The 19219-nt window shown below is 43.5% G+C and overlaps 1 long non-coding RNA gene across 1 annotated transcript; it reads left to right on the forward strand.

Annotated features, from left to right (window-relative positions):
• The first annotated feature begins 12800 nt into the window (after positions 1 to 12800).
• Positions 12801 to 17464, forward strand: LOC115079487. The gene is made up of 3 exons (XR_003853297.1): positions 12801 to 12908; positions 14391 to 14539; positions 14824 to 17464. It is a non-coding gene; the product is annotated as an uncharacterized LOC115079487 (long non-coding RNA).
• The last annotated feature ends 1755 nt before the right edge of the window (positions 17465 to 19219 follow it).

Raw genomic sequence — 19219 nt, forward strand, 5'->3', positions numbered from 1 at the left:
TTTTTTTTTTTTAAGGAGGACTAGATCAAATGCCTGGTCTAGCACCATTTAAGGAGGGTTTTCAGTCACTACTCTGGCTTTCTCTGTTTCTGCATACAGTTCAAGCGCTTCTTACTCACCTAGAAAAGCCTTAATGCTGCAGCTCTTCACTATCTCCTCTCTTATCTTTCCCTACACCCTTCCTCATGAACTGCGCTCAGCAGGCAAGTCACTATCTATGCCCTTCTCTACTACTACCAAATGCGGACTCCATGCTTTCCACCTGGCTGTGCCGTATGCTTGGAACAGACTTCCTGAGCTGCTGTGTTGTGCTCCCCCCCCCCTTCAGTTATTTAAATCCAGTCTAAAAACTTGCCTTTTTGAGACGGTTTTTAAATCTTAATTACCCTGCTTACAGCCTTAATGAATAAAATTCCAAAAGTCTTTTTTGCCCTGTTTGTCTTGATTAGATATTCCCTGCTCTAGAGAGATTATCTCGTTTATATGTACTGCACTGCGTATGTCATGTAGCACTATAGAAGTGATAAGTAATAGTAGTAAAAGGTAGAGATGTGCATCGGAACCGGTTCGGATTCCGGTTCCGATGCACATGTGGGTTTTTTTCCATCGGGCCCGATCGCATTTTATCAGCTGTGCCCCAGCCGATAAACAAAAAACCCACCCCGACCCTTTAAAAGTAACCTCTTAGCTTCCCCCACCCTCCCGACCCCCCCCAAAACCTTTTTACAGGTACCTGGTGATCCAGTGGGGGTCCCGGGAGCGATCTCCCGCTCCGGGCCGTCGGCTGCCACTAATCAAAATGGCGCCGATGGCCCTTACCAGGTGACAGGGTATCCGTGCCATTGGCCGGATCCTGTCACATGGTAGGAGCACTGGATGGCCGGTGCCATCTTGTGCTCCTACCATGTGACAGGGGCTGACCAATGGCACCAGTAGTCCCTGTGACAAAGTAAGGGCAAAGGCTATTGACGCCATTTTGAATACTGGCAGCCGACGGTCCGAGTGCAGGAGGTCGCTCCCGGACCTCCGCTGGACTTTTGGCAAGTCTTGTGGGGGGGTCAGGTGGAAGAGGGAAGGTGGAAACCTAAACAGAGATCAACAGTTGTCTGTTTCAAAGAGAAAATCAGATGGTTGGAAGAGGTATGATTTCTAACTTTCCAAAACTTATGGAATGAAACAGTTACCAAAAATAGTTTAAAAAAAATTATATATATGGGGATGTTATTGTTATATGAGTTTCATGAATATAGACAACTGCGAGAGGTGAGCACGTGTGTCCCCTCCCCAGGCACCAGCCAGCGCTTCTCTCTCCCTCCCAGGCAGCTTGCGATGATCATCCCCCATTCACCGGGGGAGGGGGTGCAATGGGGAACGAGCGCAAGGCAGAAGTTTCACCTAGGGCATCCGATACCTTTGCACCGGCCCTGAGATTAAGTTGTCAGGATATCTACAATGAATATGCCAGAGATAGATTTGCATACAATGGAGGCAGTGCATGCAGATTATCTCATACATATTTATTGTAGATGTCTTGATAACCAGATCTGTTTTTCAGGGTTGGAGTTGCCCAGCCTTGATGTAGTTCCTTCTTAGTCTGATCAAGCAATGGAGGAAAGTTAGCCTGAAAAAGATTTCAAGACAGGAATGACCTTGATTCCCAGAAATGAATCTGAACTTAGCTAATTTAAATCCTACTGAGCTCTGAGGTATTCTCATAAGTGGACCAACCAAAGAGTTCCTAAGTGTTGCAAATTAACTTTATAACCCAAAACAGATCCATACTCCTTAATTATAATTCAAAGAACCAGAGTAGCTCTGGCAACCTCTGTTAGATAAAGTACAAGGTCATCCGCATAGAGCGAAGTCTTACAAGCATGCCCTGATACAGAAATTACTGTAATTTCCAGAATTTCCTGAACCGTGAGAGCAAAGATTTCAAGGACCAAATTAAATAAAAGAAGAGAAAACAGGTATCCCTGGCGTGAATCTTAAAAGATGAAGAGAGATAACCACTGACAGTTATCTGTGTGCAAAGATTGCTCTACATAGCATGCATCTAAGATAAAACTAATCAGAAATCCCAAATTTATGCAAAGATGCAAACAAAGAAGGCCAGGAAAGATTATCAGAGGCCTTATCAGTGTCAAGAGAAACGTGACAGGAGCAGGCGACATGCATGAAATTAAACAATGTTCTTGTATTAGATGTATAAAATCTTCCTTCAACAAATCCTGTTTGGGCTGTATTAATTTAGGCATGAACTTCTCATAACATCTTACAGATGAATAGATGGATGTGTTATCACCATTGTGTGCTATACACTGCAATGAGTGATGCCTCCATTTTGTGATCTAAACAGAAGCTACAAGTAGATGGATATAAAGATTAATTGGGAACTTGGTTTGCTTGTGTAGGAGTCATTTTTCCATGAATCAAACAGGCCATAATGGCCCAGAATAGAATTTTGTCCTTTAACATATCCATCTAGTCACAGGCGAATTTTAAAAGGCTGGCGCATGCCGAAATTAAGAGATACATGTGCATATCGTACATGCGCTCATCCAGTGGATTTTAAAAGCACACACATCTCCCGAAGTCCAAATATCTCAATCCGAACCAGAAAGGGCCTGATCTGGACATGGTCTGGGCATTCCCGGGCAGGGGCAAGGGATGTGCAAACAATTACTTATGTGCCCGGGTGTGTGCCCAGGTCCAGTGCCATATAAAACTTTACTTCTGCCACTGAGGAGGCGTAAGTGTTAATAAAATTATTTCCAGATATCGCTAGGGAGTTTGACAGGTCTGGAATAACTGGGAGGAGGGCAGGCTATTAAACCAGGAGGGTTTGGAGGACCTACCTCTCCACTGAGTGAACTGATGGACAAACTGGTGAAACTGGACGCAAACTGGTTTTAAAATTCCCTCACTTATTCGGTGAAAACCTGACTTACGCTGCTGGGCGCTCACAAGCTTAAAATTAGGTATGCAGCTGTTCATACCTGGGCTATTTTATAACTATTGCACACAAGTTATAAAATGGCCATGTCCCTAGGTGTGAGCTGGCATACGCTCCCGTTTAAAAGTTACCGCCTTAGCCAGCAGCTTCATATCCAAATTAATGAGACATAGGTTAGTATGAAACACACTCCAAAAAGGTCTTTACTAGGTTTGGAGAGGATAAAAATAACTGCATCAGAAAGAAATCTGCAAGTTGCTTTTGGAGCCTGCAGTGAGTTAAGAAAATCAAGAAGTTAGAGGCCCGAGCATCTCCAAAATATCTTGTGAAACTCAACTGGGTACCCATCGGGTCCTGGACATTTACTGGATGAAAAAAAAAAAAAAAAGAGGGGATAAACTTTCAGGATTTCAAGAGAAGGTACAGAGTCTGCCTGAAGAGGATCAAGGCAAGGGAGGGAAACTGTCCAAGACGTCCAACACAGATAGTTAAGTGGAAAAGATAAAACCTAATATTATTGTCAAAACACCTCGCTAACCTCTGCTAATGTGAGTACAAAGCTTACCCTACCCAGATTGAACCTGACGAATAAGAATGGACTCACATTTCTTCTTTACGGCCCTCAATAACAATGCTCCTGGCTTATTCCCTTGTTCGTAAAATCTTTGGTATATCGAGAAAAACATCTCTATTCGGGCCACAGTCCATTTACGCAGCATCTGAAGCAAATAAGCTTATGATTTCTTTCCAAATCAGCAGTTCTATTTAGCAGAGTCAATTATGAGCTTTAGCTAAACAGTAAAAAATGTTTCCCCCTTCAATACCACTTTTATAGTTTCCCCTTTTCAATATGGGAGAATTCTCCTGAGAAAAATCACCCACAGCAACAAGAATTGCTTGGGCTAGTTCCTTCTATCTTAATAAAACAATAAATCGCCAGGTGCCCTGACAGGCCCTTCCAGACTGTAAATTAAATGAGACAGAAATTGCGTGTTGATCAAAGATAGTGGCCGGGAAAACGTCAGTCAGAAACCAAACAGAGGAAAGGAACACAGAGGAAGAAGCCAATCCTATTATAGGAGTGAAACTTTCGTTTCCACAGTTCACGGGTAGACCCCATGAGCCGTGGCACTCATAACCAATGCCGGCCACCGACCCATTGACCACGCTCTCCGGTGGCAGAATTCCACCACTGCTACTCAGCTCTGAAGTCCCTTAGGTGCACACACAACAAAGCTGGCCCTTCTTAAAAGGTCCATGGTGGGAAAGGGGCCAAGAACCACTTCATGACATCTCGGCAGCCCTATAAAAGGGCTCTTCTGACACCTTCACTCTGCCTCAGCAACAGCTCGCCTAGAGTTCCCTTGTAGTGTAAGTTGCTGCTTCATTCCTACCTTCTTGTTGCTGATTCTCTCCAGTCTAGCCTCTTCCAGTCAACCTTTTCCATCATGGCCTGCTGTCTCAGTCCTTCTCCACGTCTCCTATGCCTTCCCTCAGACTGACTACTGGATTTGACTCACGCCTGAACTCTGACCATTCGTGCTTGCTGCCTGCCACTGATCCTAGCCTGAACCTGGATCACTCATCTGCCACCCACCACTGACACTAGCTTGATCTTGGATCACTCTATTCTGTTTCCTGTGTCTGACCCTAGCTTGTGCATGGACCTGCACTCTCATCAATATCTAGGACACTGTCAAAGATCCAGAACCAGAGGGCTCAACATAAGGAGAGTGGGAGCCAAGACCATGTATGCCCAGTCAATTTACAAGTGGCCACTCTGGGACACCAACAATACACAGAGTAAATTGATGGCCACATATTTCTAGGTCTTTTGTGTCTGTCACACAAAAATTTGAATTTCCACTCATTTAGTTCAACCTCCTGCCATGTTACAGACATGGAATCCTCCAATTCACTGACCTGTGTCTCCACTTCCTCGATATGGGTGTCTTGCTCCTTCATATGTGACACATGTTGTGCTACTTTTTCCAACACAATCTGCAATATGGTGTCAAGGCAGGTCAAAATTTTAGTTGACAACAATTCCGTGGTTTCCATGCCATTGAGAACAACCAGGGCCTACGCCCATTCTTCAATCCCCAGAGGCCTGCTCTTCCTTGCACAGTACGATTTTCCACAGCCCTTTTTCTGACAGACTGTAGACTGCTCGCCCAAAGGGCTACCAACGATTGCCTCCCTGTCTTCTTACACACAGTGAATTTTTGAATGCTCTTGGGAGTTGCACTCATACATCTGTCCAAGTCAAGACATAACCAGAAGTGCCCTCTGAGCATGCCTTATATACAGCTATGAATAAGAGGTACACCCAGTGCTTGACCAGATGACTGCAGGGGTGGGTGGGATGGGAGTCTGACTCTCCCAAGAAACAGGACAAATAAACTAGACTTCTAGGCAAGCCAATTGCCTTTGCAGCAGGTTTCACGGGTCACAGGTTCAAAGCCTATCAACCCTGACAAAGGGAGAGCATACAAATCTTCTCTACTTCCTGATCTAACCTAACTGTTAGATACCCTGAAATCCTCTAGCCAGGGATATCAGGGCTCTCACAAGACAAGGCCCTCAAAAGTATGTCCAAAACCAAACTCAGAAAGGACATGCCCCTTGCTGCTCAGGGGTTGATCTGAACAATGAGTCCTAGTACCTGAGTAGGGGAACATAATTTAACTTAGAAAAATTACTCCTTCACCTTCTACCCTTAACTAAACTGCAGGCTGCTTTTATAATACAGCAGGGGGCTCGCTATTCCAGCAACTTAGTGAAAGAGCTACTCCAACTGGTACCCACCTCCATCCCCTACCTTTGCTATCCTAGCTCAAAGGGTTCAAGACTATGGCCAAATAGTGACAAATCTCAAAGGGTTGTGTCACACATACTTTCATAGTCATTTTGAATGCTGATTGGTCTTAAGATAATTTCTTTGAATGTACCACGAAATGTCGAGCGGTAAGAGGGTGACAATTTTGAAATTTATAAAGGATGAGAAAGGTCAAATTATTTTTCTGCAGGAGTCGCATTTATCACAACTAAAACACCTTAAATGCAAATGAAATTGGGTGGACAAGTCACTGCTGCACCTTTTGATACCAGAAGTAGAAGTTCTTGTATTCTGATTCACAAATCCCTCCCTATTATTTACTTATTTTTATATACCGACATTCAACATATGTCATCACATTGGTTTACATATAATGATTTGATAAAGAAAAAAAGTTACATTGCAATAGAAAGTGGTAAATAAAGTAAAACAAAGGGAGAGAGATTTAATTAATAGATAAGGGAAAGAAAGAAAAATAGAAGCAGCAAATAAATTAGGTAACGAAAAGATTTGAGAGGGAGGTTTATCTTATGTGCATTTAGGTGTGTAGAGGAGAGGTATTCTTTAAATCGAGAATGGGACGGAAGGACCCTTCCTTTTTTGGTACCACAAAGTAAATGGAATAATGGCCTCTGCGCTGAACTGATGGAGGGACTGGAACAATGGCACCCAGGGCAAGAAGGCATTGCACAGTCTGTTTTACTGCTCGACATTTCGTGGCATACCCGCAAGGAGAGACCAGAAACTGTTGGCGTGGCTGGTGTGCAAAATCTAAAGTGTAGCAGTCTCTTATCACAGATAGAACTCACTGGTCTGACGTGATCTTGTTCCATTCCTCGTAAAACAGACAGTCTGCCCCCTACCACTGGAATCGAGGAATGAACCGGCTGCCCATCATCGTGAAGGTTTCCCCCCTGGAGCAGACGGGGAGGTAGCGGGTGTAGCGAAACGCCGCCCTTGAAAGGACTGAGGCCAAGATTGTTGTCTTCCAGTATTCTGTTGGAACGACGAAGTGGGCGCTCAGGGTGTTCGAGCCCTCCGGCCACCACAAAAATGAGACCTCCAGGAAAAAGAACCTCTCGACCTTGGCCTGTTTTCTGGGAGACGATGGACCTTATTCTCTACCAAAGATTGTATCATGCCTTCCAGTTCCTTGCCAAAGAACAACTTCTCTTTAAACGGGAGAGAGCCCAACTACAATTTAGAAGACACATCTGCTGCCCAGTTTTGCAACCACAATAACCTTCTAGCCGAAACCGCTGAGACCATGGACCAGGCGGAAGTCTGTAAAAGATCATAAAGGGCATCTGCACTGTAGGCTATCACCGCTTCCTGGCATCCAGCCTGACGAGCTTCTTCTTCAGAAAGAGACTTGTTGGCCTGTAGCTGCTGCACCCAGCAAAGGCCAGCTCTCAGAGGGTTGATATGTCCTTCTGAATGGTCAATTATAATTACATAAGTTTACTTTATCGACTATTTATGGTCTTAATTTCAGTCATGGCAAGTGTTTTGCCAAGCTACTTCATATTTTACAAGACTTCTTTATGGGTCTATATTTTACTGGAGTGGATTGGAACATCAGTCCTATGGGATCAGACAGATCCAGTTCCACAGTTAAAAAATCAACTTCCTCCTCCTAGTTTTTTTTCAGTTAATTTCTAATTTTTTTTTAACAGACATATGGAGGACTAAATATCCTTCTTGTACATTTTTTTTTACATGTTTTCACCTCTGTTTCTGTCAGATTTGTTGACTCAACCTACTGGCAAGGCCCTTTAAATCCTCACCAACAGCTGGCAGATCGAGGCAAGGAGGGGACTGGTCGGAAGCTTCACCTATACCAACCCATTTCCCCTTAGGCTGAGTCCCACTGTCACTCCTTGTGACCTTGGGCAAGTCACTTTACCCTCCATTGCCTCAGGTACAAACTTAAGCCTGGATTTATCAAAATGCACTAAATATCGCATACAATAGGAAAAGGGGCGTGTTTTATGGTAATAGGCTGTTTATCGCAAAGTGTGCTTAGTGCTTCGCATAGGTATTAGCGTGTATTTCCTACATACAACCACTGGGGGGCCCATTTTTAGTAGCTATCAGGGCCCTCCTACAACCACTTAAAGTTTGGGCAAATTCTCTTTTCTTGGTCAGTGGGATCTCTCTCTGGCCACATTCTGAGAGTGGCTCACATTCAGCTTCGAAGAGCTGTTTAATATTCTTAGAGTGAAAAGATGTTTGTTTTTCCCAAAGTTTATATCTCATAGTTTTAACAACCACCAAATATTTTCACCCTTAGTCATGTTTAATTTAGATTTTTATATTCTGCTTTTCACACTTTTTTCAGGAGAGAGACACAGAGAGAGACACAGAGAGAGATTTGTTGACCTTCTGAGTGAGGAAGTTTGTGCAATGTTCTCTCAGCCTAGCTTGATGGACTCTCTACCTGGGTAACATCAAGGTAGGTTGAGAGAACACTGCACAAATCTCATCCTGGGGTGAGTTTCCTCACTCCGAAGGTCATCAAATCTTCACAAGAGTGCACTGTTCTGTTCGTATGTCTTACTTTGAATGTCAAAATGGCCCCTAACCCCTACACTAATACCTAAACCTCACCTCAAGTGACTAGGTAGGCCTCATATAGAGGTATAAATACCTACCTAGTATGGAGGGCATTATGGCCCTGATAGCTAGGCTGGCTCTCCAGGAGCTTAAAAATGGCATTTGCAAAAACATTGCAAAGTGCAATAAAGCCCTATCCCATGGCTTTATGCAAATGAAAAAGGTGTAGTTAAAATAAGCATTAAAGACATGCGATATGGCTTCACAAATTATGAAGCCAGCCCACTTGGCCACAAAACCCATCCCAAACTCCTCCCCTTTTTCTAATTTGCATCACACTATGCATTATGGAATTTTTGCATGCAAAAATGCCATATAGCAGTTTGATAACTGACCCCCTTAGATTGTAAGCCCTCTGGGGATAGCGAAATACCTACTGTACCTGAATGTAATCAGATTTGAAGTGCTGAAAAAAAAAGTGTGAAAAGCAGAATATAAAAATCCTAATTAAATAAATTTGGTTGTTGTTAAAACTATAAGATAATATAAACCTTGGGAAAGACAAACATCTTTTCACTCTAGAATATTAAACAGCTCTTCAAAGCTGAATGTGAGCCACTCTCAGAATGTGGCCAGAGAGAGAACCCACTGATCAAGGAAGGAGAATTTGCCCAAACTTTAAGAGGAAAAGAATCAGAATATTTATTCTTGCAATAGGGAAAAGAAGAAAATCACTGCAGAACGGTCACAGAGTACAGTGTCAGTCTGCAGCAGCAGCAGCAGACGAGCCATGGCCAGGACTGCATATCAGTGGCAGAAAGCAGTAGTGGTGGGACACAGGAGAGTGAAGGGACCAGAGTGGTATAAAAGTGAGCAGCTTGAAATTCTATTAATCTGTAATAATTCAGAACAAAATCAAAGAACTGTGCAACTTAAATATAAGAAGATAAAGGGAATACCTTATGTTCCCTGTTTCTTTTTATTTAGCTAGCTGTAACACAATACACCTAGGATCCTATAAGACTATTAGCAAGACATTTAAAGGGAACATGCAGAAGACAGTCAGTTCAGTATAGAAGGGTTTTCCCTTTTGAGATGTTAAAATCTGGACAGTAGGTGACCTGTGTAGGGGGCCTAGAAGAAGCCGACTGATGAGGCCTATGATCCCAAACTGCAAAGCTGTGAGTTAACTTAAAAAAAAAAAAAAGCATTACACTGGCCAGAAACATTTACTGTATAAACTAAAGGAAAAATAAATCTGACACTTAACTGGATGAGCCTTTCCTGAACAATAAAATGGATTCCTACAAAAGAGAAGAGAAAAACATTTCATTAAAGAGCCTTGTCCTTATTCAAGGATATTTGCTGAACAAAAGAGGAGTAAAAATTAAGAAAAGAACTTATCTGACATAAAAATGCACTTTTCTATAGTCTTTGTGGCAATCTGTTAAAGGAACAAGAACACACATGCATGATTGAAATTAATGATACTTAGTTTCAGAATATTGGACTCCAAAGGTAATTTAGTTTTACAAAGTGTGAGCTATTTAGATAAGATACCTGTACTTGGTGGATGTTTTTCTGAAACTGTTTTCTTAATAATATGCTGCGAAGAGAAAAGCAGGTCCACAGCGATCAGAGCTATCCTGTGTTTGAGGCTTCAAACCTCTACGTCAGCAGTGATGAGAAGCAGCAGGAGAAGGAGGTGAGTGCTGGAGACAGTGCAGCAGGAGACAAGCCCTAGAGTCCCTGGGGAGGATCCACATCTGACTCCAGACCTCCACCTTACGATGAGGAAATGTTCCCCAGTTAAGCAGATTCGATGGCCTACAGAGGTGGAAGGAAAAGATGGGGCGGTTCCTGTGTCCAAATTAGTGAGCACCAAGGTCAGAGAGAAGGGAACGGATTCTCAAAGCATGGCAGTGCAAGCTGGAAAGGAGTCAGGCCAAAAACATGTTCCTGAGCTTCAGCCCCCAAACCAGAGGGAAGCAGAAGTGCTGTGGGACACTATGAAGGAGTTAATGACGAAAGGGTGGCTGTTCAAACAGATTCCCATAGAAAGCGATGGGCTTTTTTCAGAGGCTCGGATCTATGAAGATACTGATTTGATGCTGCTGGTTTTTCAGCTTATCAGAGATGTTCACAATTTCTTCTCGCATGCCAAATTTATTGCATGTATTGCATTTATACATACATGCCAAATTTATATATACATGCCAAATTTATTGCAGTATTGCCTTTATATAGTTCTGCCTATGTACAGTATTGCATTTATATAGTTGATTCTCTTGTACTGCGTTGTTAAAAATGTAAACGGGAGTGAAGGCATCTGCTAAACCTCGGTATATAAAAACAATTAAATAAATAAATACAATTTTGTGAATTTGTATCCCGCTTTTCAAGAGTTATTGTGCCTACAGACAGACAGCAGTTCTGTTTACATAATTCTTTACAACATTCTCTGTGTTGGAAAGCATAAAAAGATTGAGAAGCACAGCACTAAGAAAAGAGAGAAAGTGGGTAGTAAAAAGGGAAGAGGAAGGGAATAGAGGAAGTGTGAGAGGCAGTAAGAGAAAGAAGGGCAGAGGAAAGGGAAAAAGCAGAGGAGAGGATGGTATGGGTAAGGAAGGGAAATGGAAGAGGGGAAGTGAGAGATTGAAAATGAAGGATGGGGAGAGGAAAGAGAGGAGAGGGAAGAGGCAGAAAAGAATGAAAAGAGGAAGGAAACCAAATAGGAGATGGGGAAAAAAAGCTGAGGAGAAGAGGAAAGGAAGGGGAAAAGCAGATGGGAGACAGAGGATACCATAATAATAATAACTTACATTTAATGACATGCTTTACCCCTAAAAGTGCCCAGACCATGGTACAAAAAATAAAGTAGACATCATGCACATTATAAATATTATACATCCCTCATAAAATATTCCTCCAAAACCAATAATACCATACAGGTCAACCGTCAAAACAATTATGAAGCGAGGCAGACAGTTGGATGAAGTAACTCCAGTTTCAGTTTGAGGTTAGTCCTATGCTGTGCTTGCCTCTTCTTCGATTGCTTACAGGTCAGTCCCGGAAGCCGGCACAGATGCTCCCTGCTTGCTGTCCTCCTGCAAATAACTGCGCCAGCCCCTCACTCTGCACTTTATAAGCAGCCACTGACTGCATCATCAGTGTAACATCACAGTAGGGGGGGAAAGACCATCCGCGCCTGACCCAGAGGGGGAAACAGGGCAGAGGAGGATCTATTCCCAATACCATGAGCTCTCAGTTAACTTGGAAATTAATTAGAATACATTGACATTCAGCCTGAAGTAGTGTGAAGTTCTCATCTCCTTTCTATACAGTTAATTCTCTTGTTTTTTTTTATACCTGAACATCGGACTCTCTCCAGCTGTACCTCAGGGTTTGCATGGCCCAAGCTCGCACTTCTCACTTTACAATTCTGTGCCGGACTGCCGGTGTCATCACAGACGCATGATAAATGCTGTCGGTGTCCTTCTCTGGCTAGGTAGGACATGGATGTTTAGATTAATAAATATTTAAAAAAAAAATGTCCATTGAGTCATCAGATCGAGAGTTACAATTGCTTGAGGCAGAAGAAAATATATTTGGATTTGAGGACTTCCAAAGGAGAATAAATAGTCATGGGGCATTTCAGTGGCGCATCTAAAGTGGCTTTTCTTCCTATGTGACATGACCTCGTGCAAATATCTGATGCTTGTTCTGCATTATTGCCTGTAATATTTGGTGAAACCAGATATCTGCTGCTATTTCACTTCTTACTGCCAACAGTTTAGTTGAATGAAATCCAAGAGAAAAACTATGGTTATCCTTCTAGTGGCGTCTCTAATTTTCCTGCTGAGCATGTAACACAACATCTTTAACGGTTACATCTCAGTAGAAACTCAGACTGCGTTAGATCACATTAGCAGAGATCACTTTACCCTGCAAATCAAAGCTGAATATTATCTAGGGCAGAGTAATTGAATTTCAAAACATCTGTAGTGCGTGATTGCCTAATTACACAAAAAATATTATAAATGGGAAAGTTAAATCCCAAAGCACATTAAAAAAGGATTAACACGTACAGATTACCCTAACGGGAGGCAGCTCGGAGAACTGGGAAGGGAAAATGTCGCCAAAGAGGATCGGGTGGGGGCAGGGGAGCGAGTGAGGCCAGAGGGAAGGGTTAACCAGTGGGGTAGCTACGGGTGGGCCGTGGCCCACCCACGTGTCCGGGGTCAGCAGAAGGCATCGGCGAATGCGCTGCTGCTAAAAGTGAGCAGCATACCGCGGAGATCTTCAGCCAAGCCCATGCCAAGAGAAATGAAATCCAGTGCTGGGCCTGGCCCGAGCCCGGAGCCAGCCCCTATGCCCAGCCCCTATGCCCAGCCCCCGCTCCTTGTTTACACAGGAAACACGTGCAGCAGGGGGTGGGGCCATTATAGGGCCTGCCTGTACCTGCAGCCTTTCTTCTGGCCCCGGGCTGGATTTCTTTTCTGTTCCTACAGCTGTCAGACGGGCCTGCCCAGGAGGAAGCACAGAAGCAGAGCAGAGGTTAGAAGGTGGGAAGGGTCTGAATTTGCAGGGGAGTAGGGATGAGGGAAGTTAGAGAAGGGATTTGTAGAGAGAGGGAATCAGAAGTTACAAGGGACTAAGAGCCATAGGGAGGGCACAGATGGAGAGGAGGGCAGGAGCATGTGGAAACGTGAACGATCACTAGGGAGAAAGGGTCATATGAGGGGAGAGAAATCATGGCAGAGGATTAGGAGGGAAAGGGAGCCATGGGATGTATAGCAGCTATGAGGGTGAGGAGGAAGAGGACTGGGAAGCGCTATGGGGAAAAAGAGGGAGAGGGCCCAAATAAGGACCCTCCTTCCATGCTTTTTCCATGCTCAGCAGCACCGTCAGCCCCTCTTAAGTAAGCCCACAGGCAATGGGCTTACTTAAGAGGGGGCTGCTCTGCTCACGGGGTCCCCGAGATAAGGAAGGGAGAAGCGGAGTCTTGAGGATAACGGATGCCTAAGGACTGAAGGGGAGTTGGGTCTCCAAGAGACAATGGGGACTTGGGTTTGGTGGGGGATGCCATAGGAGAATAAACTGGGGATTGGTGGGAGAGCTGGGACCTACATTAGGTGAGGTTTGGGATGGGGGGAGAGTGTGGACTCAGAGAATGAGACGGAGCATGGGGAATCAGGAATTAAGATGAAATTGGAGGTGGGGGAGAGCAGATTCAGTGGAAGAGTTGGACACAGTATGGGACCAACATGATTTATAAAAATAAAATGCCCAGTCAAACAGAAAAAAAACATTTTATTTTTAATTTAGTGATTGGAATATGTCAGTATTATGAATATGCATCTCTGATAGCTTTAGATTTGCTCAGTACAGGAGGAAATGCATTTCTGTTTCTATATCTCCAGCGTTGTTATTCTCAGAGTCTAGCTTATTGGGGTTTCCAGTTTAATCTTTGTCAATATATATCTATTTCTAGTTTGTGGTCCCTTTATTCAGTATTTGGTGAGGGTCTGTCTGGGTTCTGCACTTGTGACTGAGATGATGGATCCTGATAGCGTGCAGGGTCTGTGCAGGGATCTATAGCAGACTGACTTGTTGTTTTTTCCCAATAGGAAGTGTATTAATGTTCTAGACCCTATTACAGTGTTCACTGTGCTGCCTTTTCCTGAGGGAGGGGGAGGGGTCCTTGAAGAGCCTGCTTAGCCCACTGGGCATCTGCATGGGCCTGTGGCACACAACTGAGTCAGTCCGTATTCTGAGTAGCTTTGTGCCTGGCTGGTCAGTATTAACTGATTATTGTGAAATATTCGCAGACCCAGTGCAAAATCTCTCATCTGAACGTCTCCTACACAAAATCTGTATTTTGGGAATGGAAGGATTTTGTTCACTGATTTGACACTTTCTGGTGCATCATTAGTTTTCTTGTATACAGGAAATACCTTACAGACCTAACTCGGGCTTATATACTGTGTATGAAATATTTTGTGGTAACAAAATGTGTACTTTTAATTATTTTTCCAGGGTAGATTACTACAGTTTTTGTGGGGAAAGTCTGCTGGACCATCCTTCCCCCCCACCACCCTAATGATTGCTCGCTGCTGGTACTGCAGAAAACGAATATCCCAGATTTGTCCATCAGAAATCTGGTAGCCTGCTGTAACCCAACTCCAGTAAGCATTGTCCAGGCACTCAGAAGCCTCAGAAAGGAGTTGCATGGGAGACAACGTAGTAATGGTTTGCACAGGGCAGCAAAAGAGGCAGGCCTGGTCCTGGGTCCTCACTGCGTGAGTTCTGGGAGTTAGAGCTGTTACGGTATGCTAGGTTTGCTCTATAGGTTACAATGTGCCTGGCAGTGGAGAGAGTTTGTATTGCTGTTACTAAAGTGATACCAGAATTTGAATATTCAGATAAAGCTTTAAAGTTAAAAGTATAATCGATTTATGTGTTTTTACAGGATCATTCTCAGAGGGCTGAGAGGAGGATGAAGATTAATTCCACTGTTGGCAAAATTTTGGCAGGGTCCCTTTTGATCCAGTCCCTGTGTCTGCTAAATAGCAAATAACACCTCTGGGAAGACTCAGCAGTCTGCTCAGTCAAGACAAAAGCAGAATGGGAAGGGGATTGGAGAGAGAAACCGCTGGGAACAGGATGGGTCCTCAGGCAGGGGTGTGGCAAACTCCGGATCCGAGAGCCCAAAATAGGCTTGGTTTTCAGGATATCCACAATGAATATGGATAAGAAAGATTTGCATACAATGCAGGCAGTGCATGCAGATCTGTCTTATGCATATTCATTATGGATATCCTGAAAACCTGGCCTGTTTGTGGCTCTTGGAGTTGGCTACCCCTGTCTTAAGGGAAAAGGGGAGTGTGTGTGTGTGGGGGGGGTTGAGACTTGAAAGAGAGAGACTGCTGGAGATGAGCAAGGATTGGGAGCGAGCCTACTGAGGACAGGGTGAGGGATGGGAGTTATCACCCCACCCTCTCCCAGCAATCTCTCTCTCAAAGGGGGGAGAGTGGGACATTGTGGCGGAGACTGCTGTGGGAGAAGAGTTTATTGATAATGGTATAATGAGCATCCTTTCAACCCTCTGCCTAGTGCCCACCCAGGGCAACCTTGGGCCCTGCCAAAATATCAGTTCTGTCTATGCAGGGGAGGAAAGAACAGAAGGGGGTGCGTGAGGAATGGAACACCACCATCACAACAGCCGCCTGTGTCGTGGTTCATGGAAGATAACCTTTCCAATCCTGTTCATGTGTAAAGCAATACAATACTCGGATGTTTCCAGATCTATACGCCAGACACACCACTGGAAAAATGTCGCTCGGAGGAGCTGTGAGCCTCGCTCTTTGGGTCAGCCAGACTTAGTCTCTCTGTGTTAACGGTGCCTTTATGGTGTTGAGGGGGCAGAAAGAAACTGCTTTTCATGCTCACTGCCCTGCATGTTTGGAAGAGGAGAGCCTGCTCAATGGCAGGTGCTGCTTTCTCACCTCTGCGAGGCATAAAGGAGCCTGAAGCCTCAAAAAGGCATTGGGCCTGATTTTTAAAAGCATTTACTCGAGTAAAACTGGGCTTTATTCGAGTAAATGCACTTTACTCAAGTAAGTGGGTTTTTGAAAATTGCTACAATATATGCCATTGAATTGTCCATAGGATTTACTCACATAAATGCACTTTACGTGAGTAAATAGCATTTGAAAATTGCTACAATAGTAGTTACATTTATGCGCATAACTCCTTTTGAAAATTACCCCCATTGAAAACATTTATTCTTAGAAGGGTAGGAAACACTTACAAAAAAAAGGAATGTCCTAACTAGCTGAGGAGGTTCAGAGTAAATTCAGTAAGGAGAGGTTTGGGTTTTACTCCCCCCATGTGGGAGCTGCAGGTGGTGTGTTCTAGCTGTTTATAATCTTCAAGTGCCATCAGCCCTCCAGGAGTTCTAGTTAGCCTTCCAAGTGGACATGTGCTCTCTCTCTTGCCCTTTTATTTGTTTTCTACTTATTGAGGGGAAGGGAGTTCAGGTTTTCCCTTGAGGGTCTACCTGCCAGTGGGATTACTCTTGATTTTTTTTGTTCTTAAATTGTTCTTAAATGATTTATATTATGTCCACATTAATTTCATATTGTCTGTAAAGCCTGTTGCTGATTTATTGTTTATTGTAAACCGAGGTGATGTGTTTTACGTGCCGCGGTATATAAAAAATCACTAAATAAATAAGTAAAATAAAATCCAACTTTGAGAGACTTTGCAGAGGACTGGGGTGTCCCTGGGGATGGTTAACTCAAGGGAAGGGAAGACTCAGACTGTGTGCTTATAACCCCGCCAGGGTTTGGACCTGTCTGTGACCTGATGTTGTGAAGTTGCAAGCTTCAGTTTGGTTTTTCTGCAAATAACTAGCTCCTCATTTTTGATGCAATGATGTTTTTCCACCCTTCCTGTCTCTGGGTTATTTCCCCCCTTTGTATAAGAGACAGTTTTTTCCACCTGCTGCGTTCGAGAAGTATCTTGGGGAGGGGGGACTGAATTTTGCCTTTCACAGAAGAAGGAAAGATGGGAAGGTATTTGGAAACACTGTTGCTGTGGATTCAGGTGGGTTTTTTTTTTGAGAGGAGAGTGCCCATCTGATGCTTCATAAAGAGAGTTAAAGTATTTAAGAAGACTTCAGGAAAGGTATGAGGATTGGAACTTACTTCTGATAAAATATTGGCACTTTATTCTAACCACTCCGTAGGGGGGAGAAGCAGAGAGAAAATTGGGAATGGAACAGGGGTTTGAACTATTTTCAGTCAGAGTAACTTGAGTGATTGGGAAGAGAAAGAGATCAAGTATTAAGTGTGCTTCCAGAGAAATTTGAAGACTTTGCTATAAGAGTGAGGTCCAAAGTTTATTAATCTGCCTGCTGTGCTATTATTTATTGATTTTATTTGAAACATAAATTGGGTGCTGTAAATATTCCTCAGTCATCAAATCAGCTATCAGTAATGAAATTGGAAACCCAATAGAAGGACTAGGGGGCACTCCATGAAGTTAGTAAGTAGCACATTTAAAACTAATCGAAGAAAATTATTTTTCACTCAATGCACAATAAAGCTCTGGAATTTGTTTCCAGAGGATGTGGTTAGTGCAGTTAGTGTAGCTGGGTTTAAAAAAGGATTGGATAAGTTCTTGGAGGAGAAGTCCATTAACGGCTATTAATCAAGTTTACTTAGGGAATAGCCACTGCTATTAATTGCATCAGTGGCATGGGATCTTCTTAGTGTTTGGGTACTTGCCAGGTTCTTGTGGCCTGGTTTGGCCTCTGTTGGAAACAGGATGCTGGGCTTGATGGACTCTTGATCTGACCCAGTATGGCAATTTTTTATGTTCTTATGCTCTTTTTGGATGCAAAGAGACTGCAATTATCATTATTCCTGTGATCCAAGAAGGAAAAGGGGCTGGTAGTGGGAGTAATACAAAAGGGCCTTGAAACTAATGCTCCCCCCCCCCCCCAGGGAGCCCTGGAACTCGGCTATAATAGCTCTCCATGGAGAGAGAGAGAGAACTGTGTGCAGAAAGGGTCCATCTCTCTTCCAATGTGCCCCGAGTGCAAGTCAAAGGATCTGTCCCGCCCAGGCATTACAGCATTAGAGACTGGTAACTATAAAGTCCCCACCCAACCCCATGTGTATTGCTTTCTTATTATCTGTGGCACTGATATGACTTTGTCTTTTATATTTATGGCAGTGTTTCTTGATTGTGCCTTAGTCCTCTGAGTTTTGATTATGTCTGTTTTAATTGTACTGTGCCCCGAACCTTGGAGGGAAGGGGCAATAAATATTTTAAATAAAAAAGGAGATCAATGTGGATGTAACATGGCCTTCATCCCAGCCTTGTTCTTAAAGTGATACTGCACTTTGCTGGGGGCCATTTCTGCAGCAGCAGCAAAGTCTTTCTACCCTTTGCTTCCCCCGAGTGGCTTCCTCAGGCTGCAGGGTCAGAGGCGCTGGATCTTGTCATTCCATTTTAATATTACTAAGTTGTTTTGCATGTGACAATAAGATTTTTTTCCTCTCATTTGGGCCTATTATTTTTCCAATACTGGCAGTTCTTGAGGCAAAGATGCTAATGACGAACAATAAAGTGATTTTTTTTTTTTTTTTTTTTGCATGTTAAACCTCAAGATTTGTTACCACATCTTGCTGCATTATTGCAGCTTGAGACAGTGCTTCCTAATCCAGTCATGGAGGCACACCTAACCTGTCTGTTTTTTTGGATGGCCACCATGAATATGCGTGAGATAGATTTGCATACACTGAGTCTCCAATGTATACAAATCTATCTCATGCATATTCATGAAAGCCATACTGGGTAGGTGTGCCTATTGGATAGGGTTGGAAACCACTGGCTCTTTCTGCCCCCAGCTCTGCCTTTTTTTTTTTTTTTAGATGTAGCCCCCTGACTGGGTACATAAAATGATGAAATGGGGTTTCTTAAGAGTCATCCCTTCCAAATTGGTTAGGTGGATTCTAAAGTTTGGTCAGGCAGATGGTGACGTGGACCTTAATGGTAACAGCAGAAGTAGTGACTAGTCGGAGAGAATACCCTTCAACTCCCCCCTATGAACTCTGAGCCCATGTTTCACCCCAGTGGTAGCTAAATAAGTGTAGCAGACACCAACACAAACTTCCAAACCATTAACTTTATTTTCTGGATGAACCAGCCATGGATGTGAAGCAGGTTACAAAGTTATTCACTGAATACATCAGACGTTCATGGGCTTCCACAGTCAGAATCACGGAGCACAAATTACTTCAGGGACCATAACAATTACATTCCTCTACCTCTTTTTCTACCTGATCACCTTTCCA

This window comes from Rhinatrema bivittatum, chromosome 17 (assembly GCF_901001135.1).
Source record: "Rhinatrema bivittatum chromosome 17, aRhiBiv1.1, whole genome shotgun sequence".
NCBI lineage: Eukaryota > Metazoa > Chordata > Amphibia > Gymnophiona > Rhinatrematidae > Rhinatrema > Rhinatrema bivittatum.